Source organism: Schistocerca nitens, chromosome 8 (genome assembly GCF_023898315.1).
Source record: "Schistocerca nitens isolate TAMUIC-IGC-003100 chromosome 8, iqSchNite1.1, whole genome shotgun sequence".
Lineage (NCBI taxonomy): Eukaryota > Metazoa > Arthropoda > Insecta > Orthoptera > Acrididae > Schistocerca > Schistocerca nitens.
This window is the reverse complement of record NC_064621.1, coordinates 270,096,382-270,123,642: the sequence shown is the minus strand read 5'-3', so window position 1 is coordinate 270,123,642 and position 27,261 is coordinate 270,096,382.

The window sequence follows — 27,261 nt, the reverse complement described above, 5'->3', positions numbered from 1 at the left end:
TCCTGATAGTATGAGAGTGATAATTGTGGGTCAAAAAATGCTCGCATGTCACTGATCAAACCTGTATTTTCAAAAATGCTCTTTCAGCCCAAAAATCAACTATTACCGAAGATACTGTAAGCTGTAAATGGTGTGACATACATGAAATTCCGTTTGTGCAGTGATATCCCTCCACTGGAAAAAGTAATACCAAACAAAGTGTTCATGTTTGATGCTGTTGCTATGGAAAACCAGGATCAAATTAGAGGATATATATGTTTTGGTCACCATATAAGTGTTGACGTATTTTATTTAAGAAATATTCCAAAATCGCTGGTGAGGGATAGTGGAAAACTCATTGTCACCTCCAACTAAGACAAATTGAATTAAAAACAGATTTACACAGCATGAGTAGGAACTGGTATGTCATACAGTGAATTTGCAAAGACATGTGGAGATAACTGGAACCACACTCAGTATGGGTTTCTCCTAGCTGATAAACAAGGAAACTGAATGATGATGGTAGGTACAGAGAAACATCTACTAATTTGCATATACATACATGACAAGAGGTGAGTACATCAGCATACATCACACCATGGACAAATTCACGTGGATATGGACACTCTGTATGATGTAATGGGTGTACGTAGGTAGAACATTCACTTGCATACATGAAAAAATCGGTCTGTTTAATGTAAAGTTGAGTATGTACACAGTGAACTAGAGCCATATTACTAGGTTAACCTGTGATCGATCAATAAATTAGGTCTAATGTAACTGAAAAGAAAATAAGAGACTTAACTGTGAAAACTGATCTAATTGAAATGAAAGTAAAAGACTTAACTGTAAGATCGATGTAATTGAAATGAGGGGGGGGGGGGGGAAATATATACAAGGTTATAAGGTGCTCCCTGTGCACCTGTGCAGTACAATTTTTTTTTTTAAGCCATCAGTCTTCTGACTGTCTGGTTTGATGCGACTGTAGCTGAAGTTTAGAAGTGTTGTCATATTCTTATCATCTGCAGGTGGAGTTCTGGCTACGTTTTTAGCTGTGTTTGTGCTATTAGTGAGCAAATTTTGGTTCATCTTGTATAAAAAACATTCCTGTGTGGATCTCCATGATCTAGAAGGCACACACGTTTCCAATTGTAAGCATTATAAGAGTCTTTAAATTATCTTTTCAGTCACTATCAAATGAATGGCGTCAAGTTAACATCCGCTCATAAATTTTGAATGATTCCACAGGATCAAGCAAACACATTCTTCTTATACTACACTTGCAAACTTTTCATAAAAAAGTTATGCTGTACCAAAGTTTGTGCAAAGACATACGAATACAGATCTCGACAAACAACAACATATATACAATATAGAATTTTAAGTTATTATTCCTGTGTAAAAACAATTTGGTGGTTCCTAACGCACTAAATACGACTACACAATTTCTTATTGTACTACAACAGAATACAGTGGTAGTACTGTTTACAAATCTATTCCTCACGCTCGACTTATATATTGTCAGAACTCTCGTACCAACACGATCATACTACTAATATAAAATATGTTCTAGAACGACAGTTTCGATTAGAAACGATGATATAGGGTGACAAATTGAGCACTTACGATTTGTAGCATCAGTTCTAGCTCATGTCAACTGTTAACATTGATGACCGGGATTGTGAATACATACGGTCACTGTGAACATAAAACTTGGATACACACTTAACTATCTTTGTTGTCAGTTATACAATGCTAAAATTATCGGGGCTTCATATAGCTATAGTATCGCGTAACCTATAGGACCTATTACACTGTGGACTAATGACAGACAATTAGTTTTGTATTCCAGCGAAACGCCACGTACATTGATTCAGAAATCTAGGCAGTTCAGATAGACGTATCGCAGTCACAAACCTCACTCTCCAACATGCATCGCCTGAAAGATTCACTTGTTATCATTGGTTGTTTATTCTGAAAATCCTTAGCATCTGTATCTACGTAATTTTGATCCTGAAGATTTGATTGTGAAACACAACATGAATAAAATGATCGTTGTGGTATCGGTTATTTGTCCTTTGGCTCATCATAGGAATTTTATATGACATCTGATCTGAGAAATACCACCAATCACAGAGTACACGTTCGTGGTGAATTTCATTTGAAATGCTTCGTTGGCGTCTACACAGTGTCCCAGTTCCGGTAGGACTGTATCTGTGAGAAATAAAAGTAATTTATTACGCTCAAAAAATCAGTGTATTTATTTAAAATAGTCTCCCCCTCAAACAAAACACTGTTGTAATTGTTTTAAAAGTGTAGTCCTTTCTTGGAGCTGCAGTACAATTTTCTTGGATGTCCTTAATTGCATCAAATCTGGCGAAAACAGAGGGTGATCCAGGACTGTGATCAATTTTATGGCCAAAAACTCGTCCACAGTCTTCGCTTTGTGGGCTGCGGTGTCGTCATGAACGAGAAACCTGAAATCTGCGTCTTAGTATTCTGGACGAATTCGACGAATTGTCTCCACAAACGCCAGACTAAGAAACGTGCTGTTTCCTCACTGCTCCTCTGCCATTTTCCGACTAGTGTCAGACACGTACTGTTTCTCACATCGCGGCCGGGATGCCTGCTGCAGCACTTTGGCTTCCTAAACAGCTGTATTGAAACGTCAACGATTATAACGTCGCAACTCGCCACGAGATAACATTACAGTTAGGAATTTCACAGAAGCAGTACTAACGTAACTAGGACGCATTGGGGAATTTGTTCAAAAATGGCTCTGAGCACTATGGGACTCAACTGCTGAGGTCATTAGTCCCCTAGAACTTAGAACTAGTTAAACCTAACTAACCTAAGGACATCACAAACATCCATGCCCGAGGCAGGATTCGAACCTGCGACCGTAGCGGTCTTGCGGTTCCAGACTGCAGCGCCTTTAACCGCACGGCTACTTCGGCCGGCAGGGGGAATTTGTTCTCGGAAGCTTGGGAAGAAGGTGTCTACCAAACAATTACCAATCAAATCTGATTTTTGATACTCCTACAGGTAAGGATACTAATAGTGCTTGTTGACAAATATAAATGGGCATTCTGCTGCGGATATTGGAGTACAGTACATGTAATAGTCTCAAGTAGCGGAAGTATAACAGTTTGTAAAATCTATCTGCTGTACTTGTTGCTGAAAGGATGTCCCTTCATATGCGGGAGCCAGTGTCACAGGTTACAATCAGTTGCTCTCTATTTAGAATTTATCTGCTATTCTTGCTTCGATGTCACGGCTCACATCTGACACGTATGGGCCTAAGACTGTCAGGCGATGGGCTATTAGTATCATGGAAATACAACATTACACTTCAACACCTATCACACCGGCAACAGCTTTTATATGTCTTTTTACTGTCCGAAGCGTTTGAGGTTTGTGAGCATTGTATGTCAATCCAGAGGCATGCGTACCATCAGGCTCGCCTGCAGAAGACAGAATCAAATGACGCAATCAGGCCAGCACACTCTACAGCTCATCAGCGTAGACGATGCGGTCTTTACAGTCTGTTACTACCATGCGAATAGGGTAGTAACTGTTGTTGTGGTCGCATAGTTGCATCCCCATTGTAGATGACACTCTTCGAACTACTGATTGTACAGCCGCAGCAAAGCATCTACCCCAGAAGCCCAGTATAACAGATTCGTTTTGTGGATATTGATATTAATGTCGTGGACTCACGAAAACGTTAATATGGTAAACATTCACCAAGCTGATGCGCACAGGCCCCTGCTCTCATAGTTTCACTTCGTTTGACGTCTTTTCTGTCACACTTTCGCATCATAATGCCTTAAGTTTCTGGCATATTAAAACTATGAGGGGGACTGGTCCGAATGTCGGTTCGTCACCCAGTTTTAATCAATAAGGAAGTTTCAGAGCAGCGCATATTCCATCGCAGAGTGAAAATTAATTCTGGGAGTAATAACATCTGTTTGACAAAAGGTATGTTCTAGGCTTACGTTCATGGTATTTGTCTGTAGTACTAACCACTTACGGCTAAAGCATTTTTCTGGACATCCTACGATTTTGAATTCACTCGATCCAGTCTTCCAGAGGATTGCAGTCCTACATCTACAGCATATTAATCAGACGACTTAACGGTGCATGGGAAGGATGCTCCTGGTACCACTAACGGATCCGCCCTACCGTGTTCCACTCTGGAACAGCGCGTGGGGAGAATGATTGTCGCGAGCTTCTGCATTAGCTTTATTTTCATGAGGTTCACGTGTTAGCCGGCCGCGGTGGCCGTGCGGTTCTGGCGCTGCAGTCCGGAACCGCGGGACTGCTACGGTCGCAGGTTCGAATCCTGCCTCGGGCATGGATGTGTGTGATGTCCTTAGGTTAGTTAGGTTTAAGTAGTTCTAAGTTCTAGGGGACTTATGACCTAAGATGTTGAGTCCCATAGTGCTCAGAGCCATTTGAACCATTTTCACGTGTTACAAAGTAACATAAAACGTGTAATATTCAGTGGCTTGATGCTCTGGACAAAATGGTTCCAGTTAAGCCCCGCCTTACTGTCGAGAATTTCGCAGAAAATTGACAGTGCGTAAGTGCATAAGTGAGGAGGTTCATAAGTGATGTGCTTCTTTCTGATTAGCGTATGAAGTCTGAAGTCTGAGTGACACAGGAGGTACGCTGCCAAGTTCTTGACGACACTTCAGCGGGGACTTAAACGCTTTTCCGTTTGCCAAGAAAACAGACATGCTACTAAGCTGTGGACTAGTTGACGACTGACTCATAGAGATAACAGGTACATGGAAGGATAAACAAAATTTCTGAAGAAAAATCGCTGCATGAGTTGCTAGATACAGCAATCAATGAAAGGGAACCGTACTACCTGCCAATGAGAATCCAGCGAGTTTTGGAAATGGCGTTGACAGCTTTGGTGTCCTATAATACTTGGGCATTGCCATTTGCTTGTTCTTTTACTCTTATTTATTTGTTGTGCCTAAGATGATGTCAGACCTTGGTATCTGTCAACCTTATTTTGGCTACTAGCACTCAGGTGCTGACTGGGTACAATTGCCTACCGTCGACCATTCAGTAAGATGCATTGTTAATTTAGCTCATCAGTGGCCAGGTAACGAGAAATTCTAGGTACTGATAACAATGCTGCCAGCGGTTTACATAGAGAACGACTAAGAATGAATCAGTGGATAGAGTGTACGTTAAATTTCTCTGTATATTGCCCATAATGCGGTTGTTACATGGAGATGCCGAGATAAAAGCTGTCGGCTGTCACTCAACAACCAAGATCAGCATATTGCAACTTCATCATGCCACCCGACCGCGTACTCATGCATCATTGATTCCCTCACGTGGCGAAACAGAGTCATGAACTTTCCTCTCCCATACAAGCCTAGTTGCTGAGTGATACGCCGGCCGCGGTGGTGTAGCGGTTCTAGGCGCGCAGTCCGGAACCGCGCGACTGCTACGGTCGCAGGTTCGAATCCTGCCTCGGGCATGGATGTGTGTGATGTCCTTAGGTTAGTTAGGTTTAAGTAGCTCTACGTTCTAGGGGACTGATGACCACAGATGTTAAGTCCCATAGTGCTCACAGCCAGCCAGCTGAGTGATATGAGCACCCAGTAAAATCGATCCCCAAAAATTTGTGTTTGTTAGTTACAACTGAAATTAATAGCAAGGGCCTCTGTGCCGTTTCTCTGGCGCGTTGCGTATCCGGCACTATCGATAGCGACTTGTATTTCTGTTTCCGTCTGGTTCGGTCTGCGGAGGCGCTGAGGCGGCTGCTCCCCTCTGGAGCGTTTTTCGCGGGGGGCCGCGGGCGCTCGGCTCGGCAGTTGGATTCACACCGAGCTCGTGGTATTTTGCCTTCCGCCCCGGCACGGAGGTGTGGGCTCGTTGTTGACGGGCCTCGTTGATTTGGCCGTTGGGCGGTGTGGCGTGTTGGTGACGTGATGTAGTGCACAACTGATGGATCCCCGCACGCGATCTCTCGAGGTTCTCCGCCTCTGAAAAGTGTGCCACGATATCGCTTGGGTTTCCGCACCCAGGATTTTTTAGGACTGCAGGGCAGGCTTTCTGTGTGTTTGCTCTGTCCCGTCTGCGTGGCGGGTTTCGTTTCACCTTATTTCAGCTGTTGTTTATATTTTCAGCGTGATTCCGTTTCGGCCGGAGTCTAGGTGTCGAGTTTTCTGCTGGTGTGTACCCGGTCGTCGCCCCCGTTTTCCCGCCCGGGGGGCAGCCGTATCTGTTGGTGGGAATTATTTGGCTGTGTGTGTTTTGCGTGGACCCGGTGTGCTCACGCGCCCTTATTCTGAGTTGAAATTACTGTGGTCAGGCTGGCTCGGTTGCTGGAGTGTGTGTTATTGGTTTTCTGTCTTGCTGGGGACTGCGCGCGCGCCTGTTCGGTTTTGTGATGTGGCAGCAGTCTGATATTTTTAAGTGTGCTTGTTAAGTTGCTAGCGATTGCTTTTAGCCTTGTGCTGACTTATTTTTATTTAAATTGCTGGGCATTGGCACTTGCCTGTTCTTTTACCTTTATTTATTTGTAGTGTCAATTAAGCCTAAAACGATGACCAAGGTGCTAGCAATTGACTTTAGCCTCCTGTGTACTTAATCCTATTTAAATTCTTGGGCATTGCCATTTGCTTGTTCTTTTGCTCTTATTTATTTGTTGTGCCAGTTAGCTCTAAGATGATGTCAGACCTTGGTATCTGTCAACCTTATTTTGGCTACTAGCACTCAGGTGCAATATTGCCGAGCCTATCCCGGATTTTGTTATTAATTGAGATCCTTTTATACTGTATTTTTAGTAGTAGGTTTGGCAAGTGCACTTCTGTATGGTATTTATTATGTCCCCCCCCCCCTTCCTCCTCCGTGTAAACTGATTTTGGTAAATTTGCTAGGTAGCCTGTGTTCTTTTATTACCTATGTAAGTTTGCCCGCTGCCGCAGACATAACATGTTTTGACCGGCAAGCGGCCCATGTTGGCTGGAGTTTGAATGCGGTCTGCGCTGTTGAAATCAGCAAAAATTCTGTAAGGAAGCAAATGTTGGTCTTTGCCGTACATATATTTATTATTTGAGCTAGTTATGTATGTGTTGTTGTGTTAAGGGTTTTAGGGCATTTTTAATTGAGATAGCTTTAGGAAATTTTGTCACTCTTTTAAAGAGGGTATAGGAAGGAGTAACTTCGATTGAAAATTTAATTGTAAATTACACATTTGTGCTTCATATTATAAAATTTAACTGTATTATGTGAAAGTATGTAGTTTAATGCACAATGATTATTTGTTAATGTATCAAATTGTAAACAGTTTTGTTTGGCAGTGATTCAAACGACACAAGTAAATTTCTCTGTTCACCTGTGGCATATAACATATTTCTTACCTCATATTGTAAGCAGCTTGATTTGTTTGTGTCACTGTAATTTGTAAGCCACAGTGTAATTTATTACAATTAATTAATTGTTTTGGGGAAATAAACGTTGAATTTTATGTCCCCTTTCCATTAACCGAATCCCATCCAAATCGTCCGCTCAGCCTCAACATTAAGAGTGCAATGGGAATTCTACTGTTGATTACATATGAGAAAGCGGGTAAATGTAAAGAGTACACTAATACCAATACAGAAGGGGGTGGAACTGTCTGACGGTGTGATAGAGGAATAAATGCGAGTCAATAGATGATCTATTGTGAAACCATTTTGCAACGGGCTCATCAATCCATACTGAGAATGTTACGCTCTAGGTGTGAATAAGTGACATCTTTATCACAACAAATATCGTGAGTATTTTACATCATTATCACGTGGTTAAAACTTCTATGGCTTTAGACACCGTGAAAGTAAAGATCCAGCAGTAAATAAGCATTTTCAATTATAACAAGTTCCCTAGAATATTTCATGTTGGCGTGTTATACTCACAAGGCACATTTGCAAACTCATGTTTAGAGATTAGCGTCGAGAGGTTTTTATGTACTTCTTCCTGTGCTGTTATTTAGTTTATTTTTTGCTTCTTGCATCTAGCTACTAATATAATTGTAAACTTTCCACCATATGTCACATACTCCACAAAACCATGTGTCTTGGTCAAGATCTTGCGATTTTATAATCTATGTCGTCCTTCAACGTATTCTGCGTTCTGTACCTCAAAAGCATCCTTAGTTACAAAGATTCTCACAAAATAGGAATAATTTTGCATACGATATTCAAATATCCTCTAAGAAAATAACATAATTATACGGCAAGTTTATCGTTGTTTGCAAGGCATGAAACAAGTTTATTGTTGCCTGAACACATATGCTTCACGCGGCTCTCCCAGGTAGTCTTCTGTTTCATTTGTGCTATCACACAAATTGATTTATATATACCTACCTTAACTATGCAATCAAGCCCTGAGTCAACGTACTGCTAATCGACTTCCATATCACCATCTGCCAACAACAACAATGTATACGATATCGAGGAACTTGGGGTCAGCACACACTTATACCAGCCATTGTCAGTTTTCCGGCAATGCCAATTTTGCTCCATTTTCTAGTAGCTCTTCGACTGGCCTCTGAAGGCCACCAAGTAAAATTTTCGGAAGTACCGGTAACTGAACCTTCTCCATAAAGCATAGCTACGGAGGCGGATAACTATGCACAAGAGAATCGTTTGAAATCAGATGCTCGCAACGCTGAATGTTATCAAAGATTTTGTCTAATAATTCTCTACAGATTACGTATGTACCTAGGTTTTTCGCGTATCCACACAACAGCTATTTTCGACAACGCGCAATACCTGAAAATCGTCTACTCTTCATTTTATTTTGTATCCTGTATATGTTTGAGTCAAATTCTTCCGCTTGCCCAAAATTGATGCATTCAGCTTTATGGTGCGGATGTCTCTACCTGTCTGTAGTATTTACTTGTCTGAACACGATGAACGTAATGTAACTTTTCCTACTTTGTTATGATCGCTATTGAACTATGGGCGTTAGTAGCTGCTGTTGTCAGATTCTTGGTTTTCTGCTCTTGTCGCCAATAGTTTCCTTCAAGGGTATGTTATTGTTTTGTTGTTATTGTTTTACTGTTATTTTTCGTGAAAACGTACATCATTATTGTGTCCTGCAGCAGAAAATCACCGTATGTAACTTTTCCTACTTTGTTATGATCGCTATTGAACTATGGGCGTTAGTAGCTGCTGTTGTCAGATTCTTGGTTTTCTGCTCTTGTCCCCCATAGTTTCCTTGAAGGGTATGTTATTGTTTTGTTGTTATTGTTTTACTGTTATTTTTCGTGAAAACGTACATCATTATTGTGTCCTGCAGCAGAAAATCACCGTAGAGCTTCTAGTTTCTGAGCTGTAACGAGTTTCCGACAAGGAGCGACTTATTATAATTTACTGTTTGTATTTTACTTTATGTTGTTAAAGTTCTTGCGTGTTTGTGTATCTTGTAGCTACAGTTACACGTTTTAATTACTGTATAGGGCATAGTTCCGCCGTATGTACCGCGACAGTCGGTTCTTTCCGTGTTCAGAGGCTGTTAGTCGTACAGTTCGTCAGACCGGAGTTTTCTTCTGTGTCTGCAGCAGGGTATCAGAGTAGACCATCTAGTTTGTATGTTGTAACAAGTTTCTGAGAAGGAGCGACTTATTTTAATTTACTATGGGAATTTTAGTTTAAATACTCAAATTTCTTCAAAGCAGATTTTAGCAGTTGTTTATTCTTCCCATTTACACCTTCCCTCCTTCGAAAATTCAGTACTGTCAAGAACGGGTAATTTTCTCTGTTGCACGTGTTTGCTTGTTTTTTCTCAGTTAGTGGATATTGATTTGTTTGTATTTTTTGAGGACATGCCGTTTTTCACACGGCACGATGTGGATAGGGACTGTGAGTATTGTGTGCGGGTGCAAGGAGAATTGGCCACTGTCAGTTAAGGGGAGTTAGAACGGAAAAAATTTGTTTATCACAATTTCGGATTTTTATCTCATTATAAAATTTGCAATTTTCCGAATAAAATGATATATGTACCACTTATAAACTCATATGGGACGTATTTTACTTCATTTTTAATATATAATCTACACCGGTTGAAAATGTTAAAATTTTTTCTTGCATTACTTCAAGATCTAATAAAACCGGTAATTTTTTATATATAGGGCTGTGAATTACTGTGTTATAAAGGTTAAATTACCTGTTTGTATTGGTAGCACTGTCAAAAAGTATCGTATCGTTTGATAGCATAAACATTCGTTGTATGTGAAACTTCTTACGTTTTTCTGAGGAAGAATGACCGAAAAGCGATTGATTAACAGCAGTAGTATTATGGGATGGCCATTAGAAATAATATTGACGATTTGTTGAAAATGAAGCAGGCAGTATGGGGTACTTTCTCACACAGACTGTCAACTGATGAAAAACCAGCACACCACCTTTGCCCTCCTGGACCTGATTCATGGTGCAATTACCTCAATGTCTAGTATTCAAACAGTTCATACAGCCATAAACACTCCATCCCAACAGCAGTCATGGATATCATAAAACCTATTTACAGAGACCTGGCCAATCCTGAAGTACTGAAGAAGTGTCTGCATGGTCAGACTGAAAGTCCCAATGAGTCATTCAATAATCTTATATGTACTCGATTTCCAAAAAATGTTTTGTTGGAATGAAGACACTAAAGTTGGGGGACAGTGATGCTGTTATTTCTTTTAAAGATGGCAACATTGGTAGGGTGAAAGTGCTACAGCATATGGGAATTAATACTTTAGGAAACTGCATCAGAGAACTAGAACGGCTGGACAAGGTTCGCATTCATAAAGTAGAGTAGGCATCAGAGTTGGCTACTAAGAAGTCCAGAAAGAAGAAAAGGAGAAAAAATTTGGAAAAAGATCAAAAGGATGATGCACAGTATGGTGCGGCGTACTTCTGAGTGACAAAAAATAAAGAATTAAGCCTATATTAAGTGACTTACAGTCTTTTGAAACCTTAGAAGCCATTCCTAAAAATTACATTTTCTGTTGTATTTTTCCCTAAATCTCAGAAATCACTTCGAATAGAGTATTCAAATTTTCAGGGGGTAATACCATACATATCCTGAGGCTACTGAACTAAAATAAGAACATGATGTTATTTGTAATTATAATTATTTAGGATAACGTACAAAAAGTACACAAAATATTTTCCATGTAATTAAAAATTGTATTGCAGAAAGCACTGGCTGAAATAAAATTGTTGTAAATCAGTAGACTCAGAACATACAGTTTAATGCCCTGTAAAAGTTTCATGTCAATGGCCACAGTGGTTCCGGAAATACAGGGAAGACAAGTCACTAAATTTGACATTGTCTGGATAGGGCGTTCAAACTCCCCTTAATAGCTGGAGGCTGGGTTAACCACGTTCAACAAGCTTCTGGCTACTGCTCAAAGCTGCGGTGACATACGTGAAATCTGGTTTCACAGGACAGAGCAGATCAGATTATGTAAAGGGATCAAGGTCAATTACTGTTAGTTATACAAGAACACACACAACTTTATTTCTCAATCCAACGCACAGTTTTCTCTTTAAAACAACAAAGATCAATTCACTGTTGAGGGCCCAAGTAATTTCTCCAGAATAAGTTTAAATGATTGCTTTTAAAACACCAGGATTTAGAGTGATGGCTGAAGGCCTTACTTCAGTAAAATTACAATACCTTCTCGGCTTAAGGCCGAAATAATATTTCAGATCAGCTGAGGAAACTCTTTAAAGGCCAAGCATTTACAAATTCCGGCTAAAGGCCATATTAAGGAAAATTCAAGTTCATTCTTCGGCTAAACCCCAATTTTTTTTTTTTTGCATAAGAAAAGGGAGACTTTAAAGATAAGCCTTTACACAGTACAACAGAAAAAAAATCTTAAGGAAACTTGAAGTATCTTGCGACTAAAGGCCCAAATATTTACTCAAGAGTAATTATTGACAACTCTAAGGTAAACATTTACAGAACACGGCTGAAGCCCGTTCAAGAATTCAAGATAATTAAAGAGAAACCTTAGAGACATGGATTTACATATTGAAGCCACAGATTCTGAAACAAACGCGCCTGGGGGCATAAATACAGAGCAAGAAGAATTTTAAATGAAACATGACTGAAGACCTAATCTTAAAATACCCGTAGTTGCCATGAAGTTCGGCTGAAGGGCATGTACTAAACATAAAACAGACAATATTAATACATGGCTTAAGGCCTGGCACAGTACCTGCGACCAAATGAAATGACAATCACAAACAACAAAATGGTTCACATGGCTCTGAGCACTATGGGACTCAACTTCTGAGGTCATTAGTCCCCTAGAACTTAGAACTAGTTAAACCTAACTAACCTAAGGACATCACAAACATCCATGCCCGAGGCAGGATTCGAACCTGCGACCGTAGCGGTCCTGCGGTTCCAGACTGCAGCGCCTTTAACCGCACGGCCACGTCGGCCGGCACAAACAACAAACAGTGGTGCTCAGAAGTGTTCCAAAGGCCGGCCTGGGGATGAGAAACTCTAACCACAGATTGATTAGTGAGACAGACAGCCAACCGCAACACTAAACAATCGGGTCGCAACACTACCTAGGGATGGCTGAAGAAACCAATCAACAACCTAATCAATTCCCTCTGTAGCAACCGACCAACTACCTACTCCAGTACGCAGACAGCATTCATCTGCTCAGTGGAAATTACAGAAGCTACACACAGTTTCACGTAAACACACTTGCACAGGAACTCGAAAAATCACTGTGGAACAACAAGAACGAATCAATTCGACACACAGAGAGTTTTCACAAGCAGTCGGCGACCAAATACACGTCGTCTGATGAGACGACTGACCGAACGACCACCCACGATCGTCCCGCTCCAATCTCCTCCCGTCGGACAGTTCATGCGTCTCGCCAGCGGTCGGCGAGCACTGGCTGTCCGTACCTCACTGGCACTCCTTCGCCGACTCACTGCTGGTGCGTCCCGACTTCACTGATGCTGCGCCTCGACTGAGCTCCCAACTGAACTGCAGACACACGACGACCTGGAAATACAGTCTGTCGCTCCAGAGATGGTACAACAGTGCACTTATCGATAAGCGCTGCTGCAGCCACTCAAGGGCAGGTAAGGCAGGACGTTAGTGACGCCAGTAAATCGAATAAGAAAACGAGGCGGCAGTACCGTAAGAGAAGAGGACAAAACAATAAACGGGATGAACACTAGCCGCTCACGGCTCAATATGAGCATCCGAGACGAGACCTGCGAAACCTTTGGTGGTGTTAAGTTCAACTGTGACCAGGTTGTCGCTGTGACTTCCGACAATCAACATCTGACCCATCTGTTTTCACTCGAGAGTAGGTGACAAACAGTGTTGGGTTTCTGTGTGTCTGGATACAAGGCGAAAGTGGAAAGTGACCACACGGCTGGCTCCTTACGCCTTAGCAATAGATAAGTTATGCTTTCAAGTGTTGATAACACATCTGAGACAGCATGCAGTCTTCTATTGGGTCAGTGGCAGATTTTCCTACCTTTTCCAGACAAGCGCAGAGGCCGTGTATGTTACTCATTGAGAGCCCCTTAGGGAAATACCAGACAGGGAGGGAAAGGATGCTAACGTGCACTCGGTATGTGTGCCGAGGACTCTCGGCAAATACCTGGAGGACGCCGTGCTCAAGACTATCGAGCAGACGGGGTGAAACTGGCTGAAACACGTGGCTCATGTTTCACGAGTGTCGCTTACCTCTTGGGATCTGAGGTCATCCTCGGTTCCTATAGCTTGATGGCTAATTGGTGAAGACAGTTATCATTGCATGCGGTGTGCTAGTTAAACTCACAATTTGCTGCATTATGCCCATGGTAGATCGCGGTCTCCTGATTTGGAGCCGAGTGGAAGGTCTAAACTAGAGGCCCAGAAGATTCTGCGATGGTATTGGATGCGAACAGCTCGACCCGCTATCGAGGAAGGAGTTCTATGGTTTCCCTTGACAGGTCAGTCGTGCACTGCACACAGGAAGTGGCTACTAAGGTAGAGGAGTATAAGACACATGGTGGTCTTATAGGTAAGAGGAATATCCATTAGCATAATAGATAAATTGCTTTTCGAAATCGAAGGTACATCAGGCACCTTATTCTCAGACAATGCCCATCCCGCGGATCGGAAACTGACAAGTTTAATATGATATTAGTGTCGCTTAGTGAAGGTTACTACGAACAGAAAGTTGCTCGAAACTACAACAGCCACGAAATTCTGAATTCGGGTTGGAATATTTATCGCAATGATGGGACAAGTCACATTGGTGGTGGGGTATTTATTCCAATAAACAGTTGTATAATATCTATCGTTGTAGTCAAGGATTTCGAATAAGAATTAATCTGGGGGAAGTGAAGCATCAACGGTAGGAGATAAATGGTAATCCACTGCTTTTGTAGAGCTTCTGCGTCAGGAGCTGTAGTAGCATAGCGCTTCAGAGAGAACTTGAAGAATATTATGCTTAAGTTTCCTGATTGTGCTGTTGTAATAGAGGGTAACTTGAAGTTGTCATGTGTAGATTGCGAGGGTCATGCTATCACAGCTAGTGACTGCAGCAGAGATTCTTATGGCATTATTCTGAATGTCTTGTTCGAATATTACTTCGAGCACGTAGAGAAAGAACTCGTAAATGTCAAGTCTAAGACGTCCTAGCAACAAACAGACCTGAACTTCTCGAATCACTTTATGTAGAGGAGTGTATCAGTGATCATGATGTTGAGATAACGTCAATGACTGTATTATAAGGAATGTCAAGAAAGGTTGGAAAATATTTTTGGTTAGCAAGACTGACAGGATACTATCTGCAAAGTATCTGAATAGCCAACATGAAATACTCAGATGTGGAGAGAAAGAAAGGTAAAGCATCTTTCTATAGGCCTTAGAGTACTTTTAAGGAATGGGTACGTCCCGTCGTGACTTAACAGCCGTGTTAGAAAAACAGCTCCGTACAGGGAAATAGTATCGAACTACATGAAAAAAACGTCAATTTACTACAAACTTCGGCATGCATTCTCTTTATTCAACATGTAAACGTCACTGAAGATATTCGGATTTATGTTATGACATGTTCGATATGCCCGCCATCATTGGCGATGAAGTGACGTAGACGAAAAGCGCATTTCTGCATGACCCATTGACGTGTTGGAACATCGATGCTGTCGATGACGTCCTGAATGGCTTTTTGCAGCTCAGCTGTGGTTTTGGGGTTATTGCCCACAAAAAGGAGTCACGAGTGTTCAAATCCGGAAAATATGGCGGCCAGTGGAGGCCCTTACCAGTGGCCGCTGTGTACCCCAGAGCCAGAAAGCGGTCCGCAAACTGCTCCTCCACGACATTAAACACTCTCCTGCTTTGTAGGGGTCGAGCTCCGTCTTGCATGAAGCCAATCTTGTCGAAATCATGGTCATTTTGGATAATGGGATGAAATAATCTTCCAAATCCTTCACTCCCGTGCGCTGTCACCGTGCCATCAAGGAATATCGCACCGATTATTCCGTGACTGAACATTGTACATCACACAGTCACCCGTTGAGGGTGAAAGGGACTTCTTGATTGCGAAATTCGGATTCTCAGTCCCCCAAATGCACCAATTTTGCTTATTGACGAATCCATGCAAATGAAAGTGGGCTTCGCCGTTAACGCAAACCCTTAAGAACTTATGACAATTTTATTTCATGCAGTTCCGTAATTGCCCTGTAAAAAGACACAGCATCATCACACATTCAGATGAAGTCAACATCTAGCAGACATACAAAAGCCGAACGAAGCGAAAGTCAGCGTAAGGAGAGCAATCATAAAAGCGTTCAGTGACTCTGAAAGCAAACTTTTGTCATCCGATCTGGTGGCTCAAATGGCTCTGAGCACTACGGGACTTGACACCTGAGGTCATCAGCCCCCTAGAACCTAAAACTACTTAAACCTAACTAACCTAAGGACATAACACACATCTATGCCCGAGGCAGGATTCGAACCTGCTATCGTAGCGCTCGCGCGGTTCCAGACTGTAGCGCCACACCGAGCTGTCCTTCATTTCAGTGGCCCTACGAACTTCAAAAAGGCACATATTGGGATAAGTAACAGAAAAACCGAAAAACAAGTGAAAACGCTTAGAAGGACTAAATGAAATACATGTGATATTCTACAGGGATTATACCAAAGAACTTGCTTCCCTTCTAGCAGCGGAATACTGTACTTCCCTGAGGTAACGAAGGATACCAAGTAACTGGAAAAAGCGCAGGCCATTCCCATATCTGAAAAGAGTCATATGACAGATGTAAATAACTATAGGCCTACCTCTATCGCTGACGTCAGTTTTTTTCTGGGGATTAGGGAACATGTTAATCCTCTGGCTTCATATCGATAATATATAAAAATGAATACATTGAAGATAGCTGTGTGGACAAAAAAAATTGTGGAATAAATTGAAGTTAGTTTCCACGGCGAGCTGTTCGCTTTTAAGTCGCCTCTTTTTTCCGCATTGTTCCAGTTTTGAAAAGTATCATCTTCCACAGACCTTCCGTAATCAGTTTAGGCAATTCCTGCCCTGTTATTTTCGCTCCAGCTTCAACCATTTTTGCCGAAATGAAATCTTCTCCAACAACACTGGCTCTCTTGATTTCTCAAGTGGCTTGGTACACCGCATCTGGCAGTAACTCATTATGGACTAGCTGTGTTTCTGAGTCATTTCTTCATATTCACAATACTTTAAATAATTATTGTCGTGTTCGTTCAGTTGTCACTTTGTTGATGTTTATTCTACCATTCACTCTCATGTACTTCTCCTGTTTCTTTGAGTTTGTTCAACTGACATTGAATTCCTTAAACAGTTCCGGTTAACTTCATATGTCACACGACATACTTATCTACGTGAAAATATTGGAATTTTAATAATAGTGTGGCCGAGAGGTTCTAGGCGCTTCAGTCTGGAACCGCGCGACCGCTACGGTCGCAGGTTCGAATCATGCGTCGGGCATGGAAGTGTGTGATGTTCTTAGGTTAGTTAGGTTTAAGTAGTTCTAAGTTCTAGGGGATTGATGACCTTAGATGTTAAATCCCATAGTGCTCAGAACCATTTTTAATAATAGGCGAAGTGAAGCAAACAAAGAAACCGACATTTCATGAATATGAACCACTAACACTCACACTAGTAATTGCACGAAAGTAGTTTCCCTGACCCGAGCTACGAGATACAATTCTGAGGTAAAGGAGAATTTTACGACGGCATGCCCTCTCACACGTCTAAAACGCTCGCCAAGGGATACCTAGCGGACATAATAAGACGCCACAGCCACTGTGTAGGCTTCCGGAAAAATCTGTTGTCCCTGCTTTTAACGACGACCCTTTGGAAAACCTTTCTACAGGAACACATCCAGAGATAGCAGATAAACACCCAGAGGAACCCAAATCAAAACATTGATGGCTCACTGTAGCCACCTGTGACAAAACTCACATGGAAGAAAAAGCTGTTTATTTCAGTATTACGTAACGGAAGTTAAATTCTGCCCTACGAAAGAAACGACGCCTGTGATAGACCACAAAAACTCTAGTGGGTGGTGTTGTAACCAGTACGAACGCCCTAACTGGTCAAAAAGAAAACGCGCGGCCACCACCTTTGATATAGGCAAACTGCAGACAAAGTAATATGTTTCCATTCTTGCAGAAAATCGTCGAGTGCTTGTGCAAAGTTACTCGCGTCGCACTGAGACGATTTCGAGAGTCGTTATTTGAACATTAGTTCACGAGCTTGTCTTAGCTCGTAATGAGTTAAACTACAAAGACTGCTCTTCATCAAAAGCGACGTCTCCAGGGAGGAAGTCGATACGTCTTGCAAACGTACTCCTATTTTCGTGAAAGATTCTAAGCTCAATGAAATATTTTCCAGACGTCGTTGGCTAGCCTCTAAGATTGTTCGATTGTGATATTAGGTTCTGGCTTAGAGGGCAAATAGACACATCTAGTAGTGCCGGCGTAAGATGTACTACTTCACCTCCAGTACAGAAAGGCGTCGAGTTTACTGCAGCTTTGATGCGGACCACGGTGGTGTAGACTTACTCTGCTGCTAATCTTGATAATCTCAACACTTCCAGTAAACATCGCTTGACATTCGCCATCTTCCACTCACACCAAGTTTCCAAACAAGACGCCTGTGGGGCAATGGACTTCCAGGTGAATCCGGTATCGGCGATGGAGTGGTAAGTCAATGAGGTGGTCAGTGACTTCCATAGTTCAGACAGTTCTGCGGTGGTAGCGTGAAAGGTCTTTGCGTTATCGGTGTAGCTGATGTGTGACGATCCATGCCCACCAGAAAATCTCTGTAACAATATTGCGTCGATATTCATACTGGAGCAGAGTTCTAAATTTATTGCGGGTGTTGTGGTGGCTAGTGAAGAGAGTTATATTGATATTTTCCATGGTTACGCATGTCTTGATGTAGAAAGGAACTGTAAAGTCTACGTCCCTGACAGTAAAAGGCTTGGACCGTCTGATTCGACCCGCAGATGGGGGAGTTTCAGTTTGTTGTTCTCTTGGAATTATCATGATGCTGGAGGGTAAACATGCATGCTCGAAATTTTAAGCGGTTTGACGACCCTTAAGTACCTGAAATTCTTTCCGAAATGCAGGTAACTCAATTAGGATACCAGGATGGTGGATCGGCCGGAGTGATCGAGCTGTTCTACGCGCTACATTTTGGAACTGCGCGACCGCTACGGTCGCAGGTTCGAATCCTGCCTTGGGCACGGATGAGTGTGATGTCCTTAGGTTAGTTAGGTTTAAGTAGTTCTAAGTTCTAGGGGACTGATGACCTCAGATGTTAAGTCCCATAGTGCTCACAGCCATTTCAGCCCCTTGACTTCAAATTGATTCCGTATTTCTATATATGTTTTGACTCTGCTCAGCAGGATCGGCTTGAAGTCAAATTTCGTGTTTGTAGAATATTGCCTCTGTTACGCGACTAGATTCATGATTTCCTGTCAGAGAGTTTACAGTTCGTAGTGACTGACGGAAAGTCATCGATTGAAACAGAAGTGATTTCTGGCATTCCCCAAAGTAGTGTTACAGGCCCTTTGCTGCTCCTCATCTCTATAAACGATTTTGGAGACAGTCTTAGCAGCTGTTATAGGCTGCAAACGATTTAGGAAAGATGTCTGCATGGTGCGAAAGTAGGAAATTGGTCCTAAATTATGAAAAATATAAGGTCATCCATGTGAGTGTTAAGAGGAATCCAATAAACTTCGGTTACACGATAAATCAGTCAAATCTAAAGGTCGTTAATTCAGCTAAATACCTAGGAATTTCAACTACGAACAACTTAAACTGGGAAGAACATCATCAGTCCCCTAGAACTTAGAACTACTTAAACCTAACGAACCTAGGGACAGCACACAACACCCAGTCATCACGAGGCAGAGAAAATCCCTGACCCCGCCGGGAATCGAACCCGGGAACCCGGGCGTGGGAAGCGAGAACGCTACCGCACGACCACGAGCTGCGGACTGGGAAGAACACACAGAAAATTTTATAGAGTAGGCGAACCAAAAACTCGTTTTATCGGTGGAACACTTAGAAGATGCAACAGATCCACTAAAAGGACTGCCTACACCACACTTGTCCGTCGTCATTTCGAGTACTGCTGCGTGGTATGGGACACTAACCTGATAGGGCTAACGGAGTACATCAAGAAAGTTCAGAGAAGAGCAGCACGTTTTGCACTATCAAGAAATCGGGCAGAGACTGTCATTGACATGATACGGGATTTGGGTCGGACATCATTAAAACAAATGAGTTTTTCTTGGCGGTGGAATTGTCTCACGGATTTTCGATCACCAACATTCTCCCCCTGAATGCAAGATTATTTTGTTGACGCCGACCTACATAGGGAGAAACGATCATCATAATAAAGTAAGGAAAATCAGAGCTCGCAGTAGAATATATGGCTGTTCGTTTTCTCCGCGCTCTCTTCGAGATTGGAATAACAGACAATTATTGTGAAAGTGGTTCGATGAACTCTACGTCAGTGCACGTAAATGTAATTTGAAGAGTATCCATGTAGATGAAGATCTGGATATTCAAAAGAAGTGACACATAAATTAGTGCTGGATGTAGCTGCTTACAGGTGAGGACTGGAAGCTGTAATCTACCTGCTACACGAAGGTGTTCGTCTTCGGTGAATGCATGAAGTGTTCAGTTTTAGAGTCTTGCGTTATCGGTTTACGGTCCTGGAGTCTATGGATATCCAGCCTAAACCACTGTCATTGGACTGTTCTGATTCAGTACCTACGTGCGTTTGCGAGATCTACTGCTGTTAACTTATCAGCAGGTTTGGCTTTCAAACGAATGTTACATGTAAGACGAAGTATCCAGCCAGTTAATTAGTCTCCTGTAGGCACTGAACCTGGAAGTGTATATGAGGCTGGCTGGCAAAGTAAGCGCGAGTACTTCTCGTCTGGGATGCCATGGCTCGTATGTGGAATACTGGATGGCTAAAGTTATTCCTTGTGCACAAGCGATGAAGAGCCTCACACAAATTGTATTTCGTTGTCTAGAAGTCCCCAGGCTAGGCGGTCCACTGGAATATCACGTCCAGGACAATGTCTCCATTAGTATACGTGTGTGTATGAATTTCCGTGACTCTGTTACGAATGAAAGTGTTCTACCAATTAGCATCACTGCATACCCAAACCGCGGTTACTGCAGCATCCGTCGACTACACTGCGTTAGTAAAGTCATGCTCTTCAGTTGTGCACAAATATATTAGTAACCGTGCTCCCACAAGTGCTCCTAGGAGCTCAAGACGAACCTGTTCCTGCTAGATGCTAAGTGAATATTGACCCATGCTGTAGGGGTAGTGTCTTCGACTACTAACTAATAAGTCCTGGGTGCCGGGCTCCAGCATAACCACTGCTAAATTTGGAATACAAATTATCAGCAATGGCGGCTGAAAGCTTCCGGCATTAGAAGTCACCCTCATTATGAGACCGGCGAAGGGTAGGACAAGAGTTCAGGACGCTCTCTTGCCCTTGGCGTAAGGAACTGCCTCTAAAAGGTTAAAGAATCACCAATGATAAATGGCATGAGGATGCTGGAGGCTATGGAAAACGCAATGTTAAAGACTCAAGCTGTGTCCACAGGAATTGTAAGAGAGCAAGTGTTACGATGATCTCTCCACTGGCAGCAGATTCTCGACAACCCATTCTTCGGTACTCCGGATGGGGACTGCCAAGGAAGAGGTGCCCACGGGAAACAGGGTGAATAATTAACGAAATTATAATGTTATGTGAGTCGCGGCGTGGTGTGTCACAAGCTTGAACGTGATAGGGAAGCTAGGAAATTTGGTAATAGAAATTTGGTCTAGGTTTAGTAGGTGTCAGTGTAGTGAAATTGGAAGAAGACAAGGATTTATAGCCATACGAGACGGGGTAGTATCAACAGCAGAAAAAGAAGGCATAGAGGGACTAGTATTATTTATGGAAAATGGAAATCCGTGGAACGGTCTTATTGGACCAAACTGCTGAGGTCGTAGGTGCCTAAGCTTCCACACTATTTAAACTAACTTAAACCAACTTACGCTAAGAACGACACACACACCCAAGCCCGTGGAAGGACTCGAACCTCCGACGGGGGGAGCCGAGAGGACCGTGACAAAACACCATAGACTGCGCGGCTGCCTCAGTCCACTTCACCCCTCCGCCTCCCCAGACCGAACCCAGCATTATTGTGTGTATTGGCCCCCGGTGGACTCCCCTGGGGAAAGTCTCACACCAGACGAGTGTAACCCCTATGTTTGAGTGATAGAGTAGCTGAGGCGGAATAAGGGGAACCAGCTCGCATTCGCCGAGGCAGATGCAGAACCACCTAAAAACCATCCACAGACTGGCCGGCTCACCGGACCTCGACACAAGTCCGCCGAGAGGATACGTGCACGGGACCAGGCGCTCCTTCCCGCTCCGCAAAGTCGTGCGTCAGACCGATCGGCTAACCGGGCGGGCTGATTGGGAGGCATACTTTAACACATTAACCACACCTTAGAAGCGTTTCGAGCGACATCGCTGTCATAACAATTCAGGGGATGTTTTGCTTCATCACGATAACGCTCGCCCTCACTCTGAACACATCAGGAATCAAGCTTGGACGCAGCTGCCTAATCCACACTGCTAGTCCTAACTGACTCCCTCAGATTTCCACTTATTTGGACCATTAAAAGATGCCATTAGTGGAAGACGTTTTGAGGATTACGAGGAGGTGATTCGCGCAGTTAGGAAAGGGCTTTGTGACCAGAACAAGGACTGGTACCAGCAGAGCATAGACGCCCTTGTGTTTCGCTGGAGGGAGATCACAGATCTGGAAGGATATTATATGGAAAAATAGGATATGTAGTGTCGTTTTCATTGTGTGGAATATATTGTGGAAAAAAGGTGGGACATTACTTTCTGTGCAGTTCTCGTATACATTTAGAAACAAAGTAAATAAATTGAGTTTAAATGTAGCTATGTGCTGGTCAGCTATATTGAGAAGCTGTACTAACAACCCTTAATATCGATTTTGTGCCAGCGTAAAGTCGAGCGCCGGCACGCCGGGCGGGAAGGTACGTTAGAGCAGGGAGGGCTGTGAAGGAGACGTCAGCCAATAGTGCGCTGACCGGCCCCTGGCTAGGGCGACAACGAGAGAGCACCGTCCTCTGGCGAAGAGAAGCTCCGCGACTCATGGCCGCTGCCCAGTCGAAGACTAGCCGTTTTACCACTTCCACAGCGGCGTCAAGGATAGGCACTTGTTTAGCAGCGAATTAGGAACTGTATTATATCACTTGCATTAGGAACTATATATGTTGTTATTGTGGTCTTCAGTCCAGAGAAAGGTTTGATACAGCTCTCCATGCTACTCTATCCTGTGCAAGCTTCTTCATCTCCCGGTACCTACTGCAACCCACATCCTTCTGAATCTGCTTAGTGTATTCATCTCTTGGTCTCCCTCTACGATTTTTACCCTCCACGCTGCCCTAAAATCCCTTGATGCCTCAGAACATGTCCTACCAACTGATCCCTTCTTCTAGTCAAGTTGTGCCACAAATTTCTCTTCGCTCCAATTCTATTCAATACCTTCTCATTAGTTATCAGATCTAACCATCTAATCTTCAGCATTCTTCTGTAGTACCACATTTCGAAAGCTTCTATTCCCTTCTTGTCTGTACTATTTATCGTCCACGTTTCACATCCATACATGGCTACACTCCATACCAATACTTTCAGAAACGACTTCCTGAGACTTAAATCTATACTCGATGTTAACAATCTTTTCTTCTTGAGCAACGCTTTCCTTGCCGTTGCCAGTCTACATTTTATATGCTCTCTACTTCGACCATCATTAGTTACTTTCCTCCCTAAACAGCAAAACTCATATACTACTTTAAGTGTCTCATTTCCTAATCTAATTCCCTCAGCATCACCCGACTTAATTCGACTACATTCCATTATCGTCATTTTGCATTTGTTGATGTTAATCTTATATCCTCCTTTCAATACACTGTCCACTCCGTTCAGCTGCTCTTCCAGGTCCTTTGCTGTCTCTGATAGAATTACAATATCATCGGCGAACCTCAAAGTTTTTATTTGTTCTCCGTCGATTTTAATTCCTACTCCGAATTTTTCTTTTGTTTCCTTTACTGCTTGCTCAATACACAGATTGAATAACATCTGGGATAGGCTACAACCCTGTCTCACTCCCTTCCCATTCACTGATTCCCTTTCATGACCATCGACTCTTATAACTGCCATCTGGCTTCTGTATAAATTGTAAATAGTCTTTCGCTACCTGTATTTTACCCCTGCCACATTAAGTATTTGAAAGAGAGTATTCCAGTCAACATTGTCAATAGCTTTCTTTTAGTCTACAAATGCTTGAAACATAGGTTTGCCTTTCCTTAATGTCTTCTAAGATAAGTCGTGGGGTCAGTATTGCCTCACATTTTCCAACATTTCTACGGGATCCAAACTGATCCTCCCCGAGGTCAGCTTCTACCAGTTTTTCATTCGTCTGTAAAGAATTCGTGTTAGTATTTTGCAGCCGTGACTTATTAAAATGATAGATCGGTTATTTTCACATATGCCAACACCTCCTTTCTTTTTGATTGGAATTAAAGTATTCTTCTTGAAGTCTGAGGGTATTTCACTTGTCTCATACATCTTGCTGACCAGATGGTAGAGTTATGTCATGGCTGGCTCTCCCAAGGCTATCATTAGTTCTAATGGAATATTATCTACTTCCGGGGCGGGCTTTGTTTCGGCTTAGGTCTTTCAGTGCTCTATCAAACACTTCATACAGTATCAAATTTCCTATTTCATCTTCATCTACATCATTTTCCATTTCCATAATATTCGCCTCAAGTACATCGCCCTTGTATAGACCCGCTTTTTTTTATATGCTCCTTCCACCATTCTGTTGACCCTTCTTTGCGTAGCACTGGGTTTCCATCTGAACTCTTGATATTCATACAAGTGGTTCTCTTTTCTCCTAAGGTCTCTTTAATTTTCCTGTACGCAATATCAATCTTACCCCTAGTGACATATGCCTCTACATCCTTACATTTGTCCTCTAGCCATCCCTACTTAGCCGTTTTGTTCAGTTACCCAAGGATTTCTACCAGCCCTCGTCTTTTTACCTACGTGATCCTCTGCTGCCTTCACTATTTCATCTATGAAATCTATCAATTCTTCTTCTACTGTATTTCTTTCCCCCATTCTTGTCAACCGTTCCCTAATGCTCTCCCTGAAAACCCTACAACGTCTGGTTCTGTCAGTTTCTCCAGGTACCATCTCCTTAAAGTCCTACCTCTTTGCACATTTTTCAGTTTTAGTCTATAGTTCATATTAAATAAATTGCGGTCAGAATCCACGTCTGCCCATGGAAATGTTTTACAATTTAAAACAAGGTTCGTAGATCTCTGTCTTACCATTACATAACCTATCTGAAACCTTCCAGTGTCTCCAGGCCTCTTCCACGTGTGAAACCTTCTTTCATGAATCTTAAACCAAGTGTTAGCTATGATAAAGTTATGCAAAATTCTATCAGGCAGCTTCTTCTTTCATTCCTTATTTATTGCGGTACTTATTTTCCTTCTCTTCCTTTTCCTACTCTCGAATTCCAGTCCCCATGACTATGAAATTTTCGTCTCTCTTCACTATCGGAATAATTTCTTTTATGTCTTCATACATTTCTTTAATCTCTTCGTCGTCTGCTGATCTAGTTGGCATATGTACTCTTACTACCGTGGTAGGGGCGGGCTTCGTGTCTATCTTGGCTACCATAATGCGTTCACTATGCTGTTCGTAGTAGCTTATTCGCGCTCATATTCTTTTTTCATTAATAAACCTACTCCTGCATTACCCCTATTTGATTTTGTTTTTATAACACTGCAGTCACCTGATCTGGAATCTTGCTCCTCCCGCCACCGAACTTCACTAATTCCCACTATATCTAACTTTGATCTGTCTATTTTCCTTTTCATATGTATTAACCTACCCGCCCGATTAAGGAATCTGACATTCCACGCTCCGATCCGCAGCACGCCAGTTTTGTTTCTCCTGATAACAACGTACTCTTGAGTAGTCCCCACCCTGATACCCGAATGGGGAACTATTTTACATCCGGAATATTTTACCCAAGAGGACGTCATCATCATTTAACCGTACAGTAAAGCTGCATGCCCTTGGGAAAAATTACGGCTGTAGTTTCCCCTTGCTTTCAGCTTTTCGCAGTGCTAACACAACAGGGCCGTTTTGGTTAATGTTACAAGGCCAGATCAGTCAATCATCCAGACTGTAGCCTCTGCAGCTACTGAAAAGCTGCTGCCCCTCTTCAGGAACCACACATTTGTCCTGCTTCTCAACCAGATACCTCTCCATTGTGGTTGCACCTACGGTACGGCTATCTGTATCACTGATGCACATAAGCCTCCCCACCAACGGCAAGGTTTATGGCTGGCGGGGGGGAGGGCGGGTACAGTCTGTTACCTGTGTTCAGCAACTCTATTTCTGTTTGTTGAAATATTCAGCAACTACCTGCACAAAAGAAATGTTATTGCTTTACCGGTTTCAGACATATAGTGCTCTTGTTAAGGAAATTTTAATCATGGCATTACTATTGAGTATCGAAAACAAGGAGATGCATGCAGTGACATGCTGCATACAACTGCTTATTTTGACACTCGCTTATAGTGCGATAATTATAATCTTATGAAAGAGAACACTGTGTGTCTGGACCCAGCAACAGAAACTATTTTTGAGCAGCTTCTTACCAATTCCTTCAACGAATATAATGCAAGAATATTTTGCAGTATTCGGTGTTATTCTAATTTCTGTATGATTAGTAAACGAAGACGAAATAAATATTTGGCTACACACTAGCAGAGGAGCACGTCACTACGAGGGGACTTTTTACATCAAATTTATATCAAATTAATAAAACACTCCGTCGTCAGGCCCCGAGTGGCCTACCGGGACCATCCGACCGCCGTGTCATTCTCAGTGGAGGATGCGGATAGGAGGGGCGTGGAGTAAGTACACTGCTCTTCCGGTCGTTATAATGGCATTCTTGACCGAAGCCGCTACTATTCGGTCGAGTAGCTCCTCAATTGGCACCACGACGCTGAGCGTACCCCGAAAAATGGCAACAGCGCATGGCGGCCTTGATGGTCACCCATCCAAGTTCCGACCACGCCCGACAGCGCTTAACTTCGGTGATCTCACGGGAACCGGTGTAACTACTGCGGCAAGGTCGTTGTCGATGTTAAATTAATAGACTAATTAATTAAATTGAACAATTAATTGCACTCAACCGCTCCCCCACTCCTCCCGAAGTTCTCCGGCCACTCCTTCTTGGTGAAAATCCTCAACCCTGACCACCCCTCCCCCTTTCACCTCACTCACTCACCTCCACCGCTCCCTCCTGCAAATGGGTGTTGATGAGAAAAGCTCAGTCTGTGCTGAGCTGCCGGTGTGGAAGGATATAGAGTGGAATTTCATCGTTTTTGAGGATGTGCAGGTATTATTCTGTTGGAAGAAAGATTCCCAATACCACCACTTGCCACCACGTTCCGCCACCCTCTGCCACCACTTTTGTCGATCATGTGTGCTCTCCTTGACATTCCTGGAGCCGAACTATCCTAGTTCACAATACTACTTCGAGAGGGTATTCAATGCTGTCGTCACATGGTTTTCCGCATTCTCCGCCTGAAACAGGCCTGTTGCCAGTTCAAACCTCTCTGACTAT